This window comes from Anabrus simplex, chromosome 3 (assembly GCF_040414725.1).
Source record: "Anabrus simplex isolate iqAnaSimp1 chromosome 3, ASM4041472v1, whole genome shotgun sequence".
In the NCBI taxonomy this organism is placed as follows: domain Eukaryota; kingdom Metazoa; phylum Arthropoda; class Insecta; order Orthoptera; family Tettigoniidae; genus Anabrus; species Anabrus simplex.
The window spans coordinates 134,862,363-134,875,573 of NC_090267.1; positions in this window are offsets into that span (position 1 = coordinate 134,862,363).

Sequence of the window (13,211 nt, forward strand, 5' to 3'; positions counted from 1 at the left end):
GCAGGAGGTCTGAATTTGCCAGATGTCAATTGGGAAGGAAATGCGAACGACAGGAAGCATGACCAACAAATGGAAAATAAGTTAATATGGGAAGGACAGCTGATTCAGAAAGTGATGGAACCAGCCAGAGGGAAAAATATCCTGGATGCGGTGCTGATAAAACCAGAGAGCTCTATAGAGAAACTGAAGTAATAGATGGTATTAGTGATCATGAAGATGTTTTTGTAGTAAAAAATAAATGTGATAGAAAGGAAGGTCTTAAAAGTAGGACAATTAGGCAGTACCATATGGCTGATAAAGCAGGCATGTCTAAAAAGTAACTATGATCGGTGGAAAACTAAATAAAAATGTAAACAGACTCTGGGATGGGTTTAAAGAAATTGTTGAGGAATGCGAAATAGGTTTGTACCTTTAAGGGTGGTAAGGAATGGTAAAGACCCACCTTATTATAATAGAGAATAGAGACTAAGAAGGAGGTGCAGACTGGAAAAAAATAGTTAGAAATGGCTGTGGAAGTAAGGAGAAATTGAAGGAACTTACTAGAAAATTGAATCTAGCAAAGAAGGCAGCTAAGGATAACATGATGGCAAGCATGATTGGCAGTCGTACAAATTTTAGTGAAAAATGGTTCATGTTTGTGGGTTACTGTAGTCACGTCCTAGTTCGTGAACCATGGGCAACGGCTGAGTGGCCTAGTAAGTGGTCCTGAGAGTCGGGATACCAGTTGCTATCGAATGGGAGTGGGCATCTCGGACATATTCTGAGTCCTGGCCCTCCTTGTGCTCAGGCGGCTAGGACTACACAATCCATCGGTGGTCCATAACCCGTTAGAGGAGAGATCCTCACTTGGACTATGTGCAAGTAGGGCAGCATCCTGCTTCATGAATCGACCGATCTCAGAACATTTTAAGCAAGCCTCGGACCTATAGGAGTAACGGAGTCCCACTCCCATTTGACAGGCGAGGGACTCCTTGGAAACAACTTGGCGAACGAAATGGAATTCGATGGGGAGCTATCAATATTAATGGGGCTTATGGAAGAAAGAAAGTAGAACTGGCTGAGTCAGCAAAGAGGATGCATCTGGATGTGCTAGGAGTAAGTGATATTCGGGTAAGGGGAGATAACGAGGAAGAGATAGGAGATGATAAAGTGTACTTGACGGGTGTTAGAAAGGGAAGGGCAGAGTCTGGGGTAGGGCTCTTTATCAGGAATACCGTTGCACGCAACATAGTTTCTGTTAGGCACGTAAATGAGCGAATGATGTGGGTAGATTTGTCAGTTCGAGGAATTAGGACTAGAATTGTGTCCGTGTATTCACCATGTAAGGGTGCAGATGAGGATGAAGTTGACAAGTTTTATGAAGCATTGAGTAACATCGTAGTCAGGGTAAACAGCAAGGATAGAATAGTGCTAATGGGCGATTTCAATGCGAGAGTTGGGAATAGAACTGAAGGATACGAAAGGGTGATTGGTAAATGTGGGGAAGATATGGAAGCTAATGGGAATGGGAAGCGTTTGCTGGACTTCTGTGCTAGTATGGGTTTAGCTGTTACGAATACATTCTTCAAGCATAAGGCTATTCACCGCTACACATGGGAGGCTAGGGGTACCAGATCCATAATAGACTATATATTAACAGACTTCGAATTCAGGAAATCTGTTAGGAATGTACGAGTTTTCCGGGGATATTTCGATGATACAGACCACTATCTGATCTGTAGTGAACTAAGTATCTCTAGGCCTAAGGTAGAGAAAGTGAAATCTGTCTGCAAACGAATAAGGGTAGAAAATCTCCAGGACGAGGAAATTAGACGGAAGTACATGGATATGATTAGTGAGAAGTTTCGAACAGTGGACATTAAGCAGGTTCAGGATATAGAAAGTGAATGGGTGGCATACAGGGATGCTGTAGTAGAAACAGCCAGGGAATGCCTTGGAACAACTGTGTGTAAAGATGGGAAAAGGCGAACATCTTGGTGGAATGATGAAGTGAGAGCAGCTTGTAAACGTAAAAAGAAGGCTTATAAGAAATGGCTCCAAACAAGGGCTGAGGCAGATAGGGAGTTGTATGTAGATGAAAGAAACAGAGCGAAACAAGTAATTGTTGAATCCAAAAAGAAGTCATGGGAAGATTTTGGTAACAACCTGGAAAGGCTAGGTCAAGCAGCAGGGAAACCTTTCTGGACAATAAAAAAGAATCTTAGGATGGGAAGGAAAAAGGAAATGAACAGTGTTTTGAGTAATTCAGGTGAACTCATATTAGATCCCAGGGAATCACTGGAGAGGTGGAGGGAATATTTTGAACATCTTCTCAATGTAAAAGGAAATCATCCTGGTGGTGTCGTGAACAGCGAAGCTCAAGGGGAGGAGGAAAATTATGTTGGTGAAATTATGCTTGAGGAAGTGGAAAGGATGGTAAAGAAACTCCATTGTCATAAGGCAGCAGGAATAGATGATATTAGACCTGAAATGGTGAAGTATATTGGGAAGGCAGGGATGAAATGGCTTCATAGAGTAGTAAAATTAGCGTGGAGTGTTGGTAAGGTACCTTCAGATTGGGCAAAAGCAGTAATTGCCCCTATCTATAAGCAAGGGAACAGGAAGGATTGCAACAACTATCGAGGTATCTCACTGATTAGTATACCAGGCAAAGTATTCACTGGCATCTTGGAAGGGAGGGTGCGATCAGTCGTTGAAAGGAAGTTGGATGAAAACCAGTGTGGTTTCAGACCACAGAGAGGCTGTCAGGATCAGATTTTCAGTATGCGCCAGGTAATTGAAAAATGCTACGAGAGGAATAGGCAGTTGTGTTTATGTTTCGTAGATCTAGAGAAAGCATATGACAGGGTACCGAGGGAAAAGATGTTCGCCATACTGGGGGACTATGGAATTAAAGGCAGATTATTAAAAGCAATCAAAGGCATTAATGTTGACAATTGGGCTTCAGTGAGAATTGATGGCAGAATGAGTTCTTGGTTCAGGGTACTTACAGGGGTTAGACAAGGCTGTAATCTTTCACCTTTGCTGTTTGTAGTTTACATGGATCATCTGCTGAAAGGTATAAAATGGCAGGGAGAGATTCAGTTAGGTGGAAATGTAGTAAGCAGTCTGGCCTATGCTGACGACTTGGTCTTAATGGCAGATTGTGCCGAAAGCCTACAGTCTAATATCGTGGAACTTGAAAATAGGTGCAATGAGTATGGTATGAAAATTAGCCTCTCGAAGACTAAATTGATGTCAGTAGGTAAGAAATTCAACAGAATTGAATGTCAGATTGGTGATACAAAGCTGGAACAGGTCGATAATTTCAAGTATTTAGGTTTGTGTTCTCCCAGGATGGTAATATAGTTAGTGAGATTGAATCAAGGTGCCGTAAAGCTAATGCAGTGAGCTTGCAGCTGCGATCGACTGTATTCTGTAAGAAGGAAGTCAGCTCCCAGACAAAACTATCTTTACATCGGTCTGTTTTCAGACCAACTTTGCTTTACGGGAGCAAAAGCTGGGTGGACTCAGGATATCTTATTCATAAGTTAGAAGTAACAGACATGAAAGTAGCAAGAATGATTGCTGGTACAAACAGGTAGGAACAATGGCAGGAGGGTACTCGGAATGAGGAGATAAAGGCTAATTTAGGAATGAACTCGATGGATGAAGCTGTGCGCATAAACCGGCTTCGGTGGTGGGGTCATGTGAGGCGAATGGAGGAGGATAGGTTACCTAGGAGAATAATGGACTCTGCTATGGAGGGTAAGAGAAGTAGAGGTAGACCAAGACGACGATGGTTAGACTCGGTTTCTAACGATTTAAGGATAAGAGGTATAGAACTAAATGAGGCCACAACACTAGTTGCAAATCGAGGATTGTGGCGACGTTTAGTAAATTCTCAGAGGCTTGCAGACTGAACGCTGAAAGGCATAACAGTCTATAATGATAATGAATGGATGATGAATGAATGAATGGAAGGATATGTATTGGTATTTTAAGGCAGAAACAAGTTCCAAGGAGGACATTCCAGGAATCATTAATGAACAAGGGGACTGTGTATGCAAGGATCTTCAAAAGGCAGAAGTATTCAGTCAGCAGTATGTAAAAATTGTTGGTTACAAGGATAATGTCCAGATAGAGGAGGAGACTAAGGCCAAAGAAGTATTAAAATTTACATATGATAACAATGACATTTACCGTAAGATACAAAGGTTGAAAACTAGAAAAGCAGCTGGAATTGATAAGATTTCTGGGGATATACTAAAGACAATGGGTTGGGATATAGTACCATATCTGAAGTACTTATTTGATTATTGTTTGTTCAGAGGAGCTATATCAGATGAATGGAGAGTTGCTATAGTAAGCCCTGTGTATAAAGGAAAGGGTGATGGACATAAAGCTGAAAATTACAGGCCAGTAAGTTTGACGTGCTTTGTATGTAAGCTTTGGGAAGGCATTCTTTCTGATTATATTAGACATGTTTGTGAAATTAATAACTGGTTCGATAGAAGGCAATTCGGTTTTAGGAAAGGTTATTCCACTGAAGCTCAACTTGTAGGATTCCAGCAAGATATAGCAGGTATCTCGGATTCTGGAGGTCAAATGGACTGTATCGAGATTGACCTGTCTAAAGCATTTGATAGGGTGGATCATGGGAGACTACTGGCAAAAATGAGTGCAATTGGACTAGACAAAAGAGTGACTGAATGGATGGCTATATTTCTAGAAAATAGATCTCGGAGAATTAGAGTAGGTGAAGCTTTATCTGACTCTGTAATAATTAAGAGGGGAATTCCTCAAGGCAGTATTATCGGACCTTTATGTTTTCTTATATATATAAATGATATGAGTAAAGGAGTGGAATCAGAGGTAAGGCTTTTTGCGGATGTTGTTATTCTCTATAGAGTAATAAATAAGTTACAAGATTGAGAGCAACTGCAGCGTGACCTCGAAAATGTTGTGAGATGGACAGCAGGCAATGGTATGTTGATGAACAGGGTTAAAAGTCAGGTTGTGAGTTTCACAAATAGGAAACGTCCTCTCAGTTTTAATTACTGCATTGATGGGGTGAAAGTTTCTTTTGGGGATCATTGTAAGTATCTAGGTGTTAATATAAGGAAAGATCTTCATTGGGGTAATCACATAAATGGTATTGTAAATAAAGGGTACAGATCTCTGCACATGGTTATGAGGGTGTTTAGGGGTTGTAGTAAGGATGTAAAGGAGAGGGCATTTAAGTCTCTGGTAAGACCCCAACTAGAGTATGGTTCCAGTGTATGGGACCCTCACCAAAATTACCTGATTCAGGACTGGAAAAAATCCAAAGAAAAGCAGCTCGATTTGTTCTGGGTGATTTCTGACAAAAGAGTAGCGTTACAAAAATGTTGCAAACTTTGGGTTGGGAGGAATTGAGAGAAAGAAGAAGAGCTGCTCGACTAAGTGGTACGTCAAAAACATATCAGATGTAAGGCTTTTCAGGCGTTTGCTCTATTAACCAGCGTTTCGTCCTAGGTCTGACACTAGACTCATCAGAGTGGGATGTGTCAGACCCTACACACTGACGTTGGGGTGTATGCAGGTGAACTTATCAGAAGCCCTTATAAGAGGCACAGTCTGATAACTGCATACGGGAGATAAATCTCCACAATGGAATTATTGCCCGCCTAGCAATTCCGAATGGAAAATGCTAAATTCCGATGGGAATAGACATGCTCTATTGGTGAAAAATATATAATTTCCTCCATGGGAATTTAGAATTTTCCATTCAGAATTGCTAGGCAGGCAATGATTCCATTGTGGAGATTTATCTCCCATATGCAGTTATCAGACTGTGCCCCTTATAAGGACTTCTGATAAGTTCACCTGCATACACCCCAGCGTCAGTGGGTAGGGTCTGACACATCCCAGTATGATGATTCTAGTGTCAGACCTAAGACGAAATGCTGGTTAATAGAGCAAACGCCTGAAAAGCCTTACATCTGATATGTTTTTGACATTTTTGACATGCTCTATTGGTGATAAATATCTAATAATAATAATAATAATAATAATAATAATAATAGTAATAATGATGTTATTTGCTTTACGTCCCACTAACTACTTTTACGGTCTTCGGAGACGCCGAGGTGCCGGAATTTAGTCCCGCAGGAGTTCTTTTATGTGCCAGTAGATCTACCAACACAAGGCTGTCGTATTTGAGCACCTTCAAATACCACCGGACTGAGCCAGGATCGAACCTGCCAAGTTGGGGTTAGAAGGCCAGCGCCTTAACCGTCTGAGCCACTCAGCCCGGCAAAAAATATCTTATTCCCTCCATGGGAATTTAGAATTTTCCATAAGTGGTACGTTCTGAGCTGTCAGTGGAGAGATGGCATGGAATGACATTAGTAGACGAATAAGTTTGAGTGGCGTTTATAAAAGTAGGAAAGATCACAATATGAAGATAAAGTTGGAATTCAAGAGGACAAATTGGGGCTAATATTCATTTATAGGAAGGGGAGTTAGGGATTGGAATAACTTACCAAAGGAGATGTTCAATAAATTTCCAATTTCTTTGAAATCATTTAGGAAAAGGCTAGAAAAACAACAGATAGGGAATCTGCCACCTTGGTGAGTGCCCTAAATGCAGATCAGTATTGATTGATTGAGATTCCTCCAACCCAATCATCAAGTGCCTTTCTTATGATATACTCACTGTAGATGTTGTACTCATAAAGTTGAAGGGGTAAGTTGCAGCCTTGTTTGATGCCACAGACACACTGAAGTATCCTGAGATCTCACCATCTTATAGCTGCAGTGTTGCAGTATGATTACCTTTCATCAGTTATATTAGATGTGGGATACTAAATTCATCTAGCACATGCCACTACTTTTCCCAAGCAATGCAGCCAAAGGCCTTTTTTTAATCAAGGAAGCAGATGAAGGCTGACGCAAAACTCTCCAGGTTTTTCTGTTATTTGCCACGGATGGAGAATGTGTTCACGTGATTCTTTACCCAAGACAAAGCCAGCTTGTTCCTTGGATATCTAAGGTTGTTTGTAAGGTTTTAGGTGCTGATTTATGATATATAAGAGGATTTCAAGGTATCAGTGCAATACAGCAATTTCTGATTGAACCTTTCTTGTGCAGTGGAATGAAAACAGATGTAGTCCGATCTTTCGGCCAGTCTCCATTACTCCATATTCTATTATACAATGAATAAAACACCTCTATGACATCCTCCCCATCTCTTTAATCATCTCTTTTTGTGATATTATTAATACATGGGGCTTTGTTGTTCTTTAGATGTTTAATGGCATTTTCAATTTCACTATGCAAAATTGCAGGTTCCATTTCAAGGTATTCTATTGCTCTTCCACCTGCAATATTGTTGTTATCTTCAGAGTATAAATTTTCACAATATTGTTTCCACCTTCCAATGAGGATGCCATTTTCATCATCTACCACCCAAGTGTGGGGTTTAAACTTCCGAGTGATGCTGGAGACTTTCTTGAATAGTTCTCTTGTTTGGTTGCAGTTTTAATGTTGTTCTGTATCATCACACACATTTTTTAGGAATTGTGACCTATCTGTTCTGCAATTTCACTGTATCTTGTGACACAGAAGCCTGTACATTTATTCTTGTAGAGCAGTTTGGATACCATTTTTCTTTAGTGTTTTCCTCTGTTCAATCAGTTGCAGTGTGGTGTGCGATAACCAAGGTTGTTTTGCAGTTGGCAACAACTTTGTAGACTCTATGGCAGCTGAGTAAACCATTTATTTTATTCTATCCCAAGTGTGGGATACTAATTCAGTCCCATTTGATTGAAATTCCTGGGGTTTTGGCCTTATTCGTTCTCTAAATTCTTGAAAGGATTTGCGATTCTTAAGTCCTGCGTGCCTCTCATTCCCTTTTGATGGTTTTGAGTTTGATATAAATATGCATGGCTAGCATATTATGGTCACTGACTCTGTCTGGTCCGGGGAAAAATCTTTGAATCAAGGACAGAAGATATCTAACATCATCTAACTACTAAGAAATTAATCCAGTGAAATCCACATATAACGTCGCCTTGCATAATATTTAAATATAGTGTTGCAGATAGTTGTATCATTGTCAGCACAGAATTCCAATAAGTACACTTCTCGTTCATTTCTCTTACCTAAGCTGTATGATCCAAGTAAAGATCTCAAATGGCTATCCTTAATAGTATCCCCGATCTTAGTATTAAAGTCTCCCCGAATTATTAGAACTTCCCTGTTTAGTATTTTGTTCATGGAATGTTCTAGCTGTTCATAGTACTCTTCAAATTTCTCATTGGCTGCTGCAGGGGAAAGCATTCACCTTGATGGACATGATACGTTATTGATGGGTTCATATCCCAAGACAGCATTGTTCAGACACTTGGATACCACTATGGCTACACGATTCCTGATCTGATTCTCACATCCTGAAAAATAGTGTGCTCTTTTTGTAGGTCATAAAATGACCACATCCCCTCCATTGTCTCTCACTGAGTCCAAGAAGATCCAGTTTGTGTATACTCATTTCTCTTTTGACAATTGCAAGCTTGCCTGATTGCATAATACCACAAATATTTACTGTTGTAATTTTTCTAATGATGCTCAAGGATACAGAGGCCTCTCTGTCTTGTCTCCTTTGAAGAACTACATGGCAGACTTGTAACCCCAGAAGTCAGCAAAATCATAATGGGATTGTCAAGGGAAAAATATTGCAATGGTGGTTTCCCATTATATTTTACTGTTTTAAATACCATACAAAATATACAGCACTTCCCAATATGTTATTCTACGAGTATAACATATCAGCTGATCAATATTTTATTAATGGTATACAAAAGTGTCCAAAAACCTTAAGTTCTTAAAACATTCCTATCAATGTGCTGTTGTCTGGAAAAGAATATAAAATGTACTGAGTGACTTTCCATATGCTTCCTAATGTCCCATTCGTATCGACCTGAACGTTGCTAATGACGCAGCAGAATACTAAATATGTTTAATAAACAACAGTTGCTCCATAAGATATGAAGAGTTAACCTCACTAAATGTTACTATGGGCTAGAATCTGTATTACACAAAAAAATTAGCTGAAAACTGAACGGACTTCCAGGTCCTGTGGACGAGAATCATACCCGCAGGTAAGAAAATCATTTTTAAAATGTAGCCTGATAAATTCACATACCCTGAAAATAACTTGCATTCATCATGAGACCAAGTCTGAAGCCACAGGTATAAATAATCAATATACAGATTAAAAACATTAAAAGAGGAAATACAAACAGAAATACATACTTTAACAATCAATGGAACTGTGGTTAGTACTTCCTTGTGGGCATAAGCATCAATCACATCGTCATAGTATACGGATTTTAGGAGTTCACTCTCGATGCACAGTAATGTTGGCTGCTGAGTGTACGATTCGAAGCAGTGTATCGATTCATTCAGGTGTCCGAGTAAATCGATTCACAGGAACGGCGAGCTTACGGCAAATGATTCAGCTGACTCGCAGCAGACTGTGCGCACTCGCGGATCAGTGAGACACAATACACACATGGCTCACTAGCGGGACACTGGACGTTGGTGGGGAGCCGAACTTCTGCTGCAGCGATACATACAGAGCCATAGCACACTGAAAGAATTGTTCGCTATAACAGACTCTGTATGTTTAAGTTATAAACATTCACACGAATGTCTTGTATTGAATAGGTTGACCACTTCAGTAAACGTACTTGTTTCATATTTATAACAGACTCTCGCACTCAGCTCATTTGAAAATAATACCCACAAAATAATAGACAGATTTATTTGCAGTGTTATAAAGGTAGTCAAACCGTAATTCTAAAGTACCTAGCTTGTAAGTAGGCAAGCTATTAGGTTATTTTATTTACCGCATTCATTTAATCAGTCGGTATTTTTATAACTAGTTGACATTCGACAATTAACCTCAGCTCTCTAGCCTAACTGCCTGGCTGAGTGGCTCAGACAGTTGAAGCCTGGCCTTCCGACCCCAACTTGGCAGGTTCAATCCTGGCTCAGTCCGGTGGTATTTGAAGGTGCTCAAACAGTCGGCCTTGTGTCGGTAGATTTACTGGCACGTAAAAGAACTCCTGCGGGACTAAATTCCGGTACCTCAGCGTCTCTGAAAACTGTAAAAGTAGTTAGTGGGACGTAAAGCCAATAACATTATTATCTAGCCCACCCTATGAGTCATGCTTATGACCACTCGAAATTGTCTGTTTTATATTGGGAAGAACCGCTTGGTATTCTCTCAGTTCGTATGTCACATCATTGCACAATACTTCAATAATCGAATCACAAGATCAGCGGTGTACGTGGACAGTGAGTAAGTGAGCCGACTGATTCAATAGCTTAAATAAAAAAATATGTTTAATCAGAAAACCAGTGGGCTACTGTACATCTTGGGGAGCCTATACAAAATATGACGATTTAAAAAATTCTCTACTGATAGTTGGCCATGCGTTTAGGGTCACGTAGCTATGAGCTTGCATTCAGGGAAGGGTGGGTTTGAATCCTACCGTCATCAGCCGTTAAGATGGTTTCCGTGCTTTCCCATTTTCACACCAGGCAAATGATCATGCTGTACCGTAATTAAGGCCATGGCCACTTCCTTTCCACTTCTAGCCCTTTCCTATCTCATCGTCGCCATAAGACCTATCTTCTTATTTACTTCAAACTTTTATTTGAAATGACCACCTTTTCAATACATTTTGTTTGTTTGTTCCACATTAAAACTTGACATTGTAATTGATTCTATTATGGGACATATTTTGGGCATCATCAGCCATGTTTCTTAATGAATCAAAATATCCTGTCCGGCTCCATGGCTGAATGGTTAGCGTGCTGGCGTTTGGTTCAAGGAGACCCGGGTTCGATTCCCGGCCGGGTCGGGGATTTTAACCTTAATTGGTTATTTCCCCTGGCTCGGGGACTGGGTGTGTGTGTCGTCCTTAAGCAGAAAATGAAACGAAAACAAGGAAAGAATGAAGAAAATCAGAAAATATCAGTCAAAATATTTTTTAAAAATCTAAAAAAAAAAATTAAAAAAATAATATCCAGGATCCTGATTATTTTTATCCCTATACAAATCTTTAAAATTAATGCTAGTTTGGAAGTTTTAAAAAATATGCTTTTTGTATCACTATATGATTAATGTAGACATCTGACTAGTTTTTTTGATGGCTGGTGGATTACACAAAACAGTGATAATAAGTACACTTATTCTGCTAAAAAATAAGCATTGGTTAAAACTAAATATCTATGTTTATAATTTGTTGAAAGACTTTGGCATGTTTAATTGCTCAGTCTCTGTTGTCCTCTGATGTGTTATTTCGTTGTTGTTTGAGCACATATTCTTGAATTCACAATCTTTGTGTTCTCATTGGAATATTGTCAAACTAGGGTGTCACAAAGAATAACGCCTAATAATTTTGTTAAAACGTACATTTACACTTAATAAACGTTAAATAAAACCAATTGTTATGCTTATATCTTATTGATAGACACAGACTAGTTTAATTCTGCAGTCTTTAATGTTCAACGGGCGTATTATTTCAAAGTTGATTGAATATGAATTCTTGAAGTATCCCTTTTTTTTTTTTTGCTCCCATTAGCAATGTTGTTGAATCTGGCATCACCTTCTGAATTTAACTTAGCAAGTGTATTAGTAAAATATTGTCGAGTTTATTAAGTTGCTTGTGTTGCTGAAATTGTGGAGTAGCATGCCACTTGTTGCTGTAGAGGTTCGAACAAGGGACTTCTCAATTTGTTAACGATAAAGATGGAATTAAACGTAAGGAACTGCATATTTCTTATCCGTATTGAACTGAGATCGCAATTAAATTAAAATCTGGAAGGTTCCACCTTTTCAATACAAAATACAATGTCGTTGGATGGTATTTACAACATTATTTTATTACAGAACATGTTTTGGTGTTTCATTTTGACACCATCATCAGCTGTATAGTAAGTGAAAAAAAACTTGGCGATATAAACAATGAAAAACAACATAATGCTAAACTTAACTCCTTAAGATCTAAATTATGCTAGGTTTGAAAACTCTAATTTACAGCAAGAAAACTCTTGTGATGTCATGAATGTAAAATCTCATCTGATTGATGAGTTGTCTTCAAATTCCGTAATGGCTGTAATTCTGTACACTCGTAATGTCGGATTCAAATACAATGTTAAAATTGAGGAGTTTAAGTTGGGAATACAGTCCTTTAATGTTAAAATGTTCATTTCCTATATACATTGTTAGCCATTTGTGGATAAAAACTCGTTGTGTACAATAAAATTGTTAAACTGCGCCGTCTTCTAAACTTTGTTAATATGTAGAAACATAGTTTTTGTGCTGTGTATATAATGGTTGGAACTGTGATTTGATTTGCCCTGAAGTTGTTAGGCGGGCATAGCTTCTCAGTTCAATGCAACCCTGTAGTGATTGAAGCCCAATGTTAATAGAAAAGCGAGAAAACTGATAAAGAAAACTAATTGAATCAAACTGTTGATGAGGTCGACTCACCTCTACGGCTGTGTACTTCACGTGACAACTGCAGCACTACGAGTGTGTCTGCTCGTATCGTGTGCTATGTGTTGAAGCGCTAAGGAGGGGGAAGTAGGGGCGGTACGGGGGATGTTTCTAGAACGTTGAAAGTATAGGAGAGGGTCTGGGGGGCGTTGTGGACAAATATAGTGATACGAAAAACTGTTGCGTAGAGTTCGAAAAACGTTCAAATTTTCTGGAATTTTTAGCTTGTTGAGTAATAGAATCAAGCAATCATATAATACTTTGGGTTTTTCTGAGATTTCATTCAGATTAAGGTTGGCATTCTAATACTGGTCTAGATGTATTAGACACGCTTCCATAATATCAAGTCTTGGTCCCTTAGTTAGTGTTTCCATGTTCTCAAGGTCTTTATCTATGCCTATGAATTTATGTTTGTATTCATGGATATGTTGGCCTACGGCTGAAAATCTATGATATTTTACAGCGTTAAGTGTTCTTGATACCTGACATTAAAGCTACATCCAGTTTGCCCTATATATCCGCTTCCACAGTCTCTGCATTCGAATCTATATAAAGCTGATTTAGTATATGGATCGACTTTATTAACGGCTGAAGCATTATGTAAAGCTGCTGTACTTTTGTTATCTGTCTTGAACGCAATCCTAATATTACGTTTCTTGAAAATATTTGTGATTCTGTA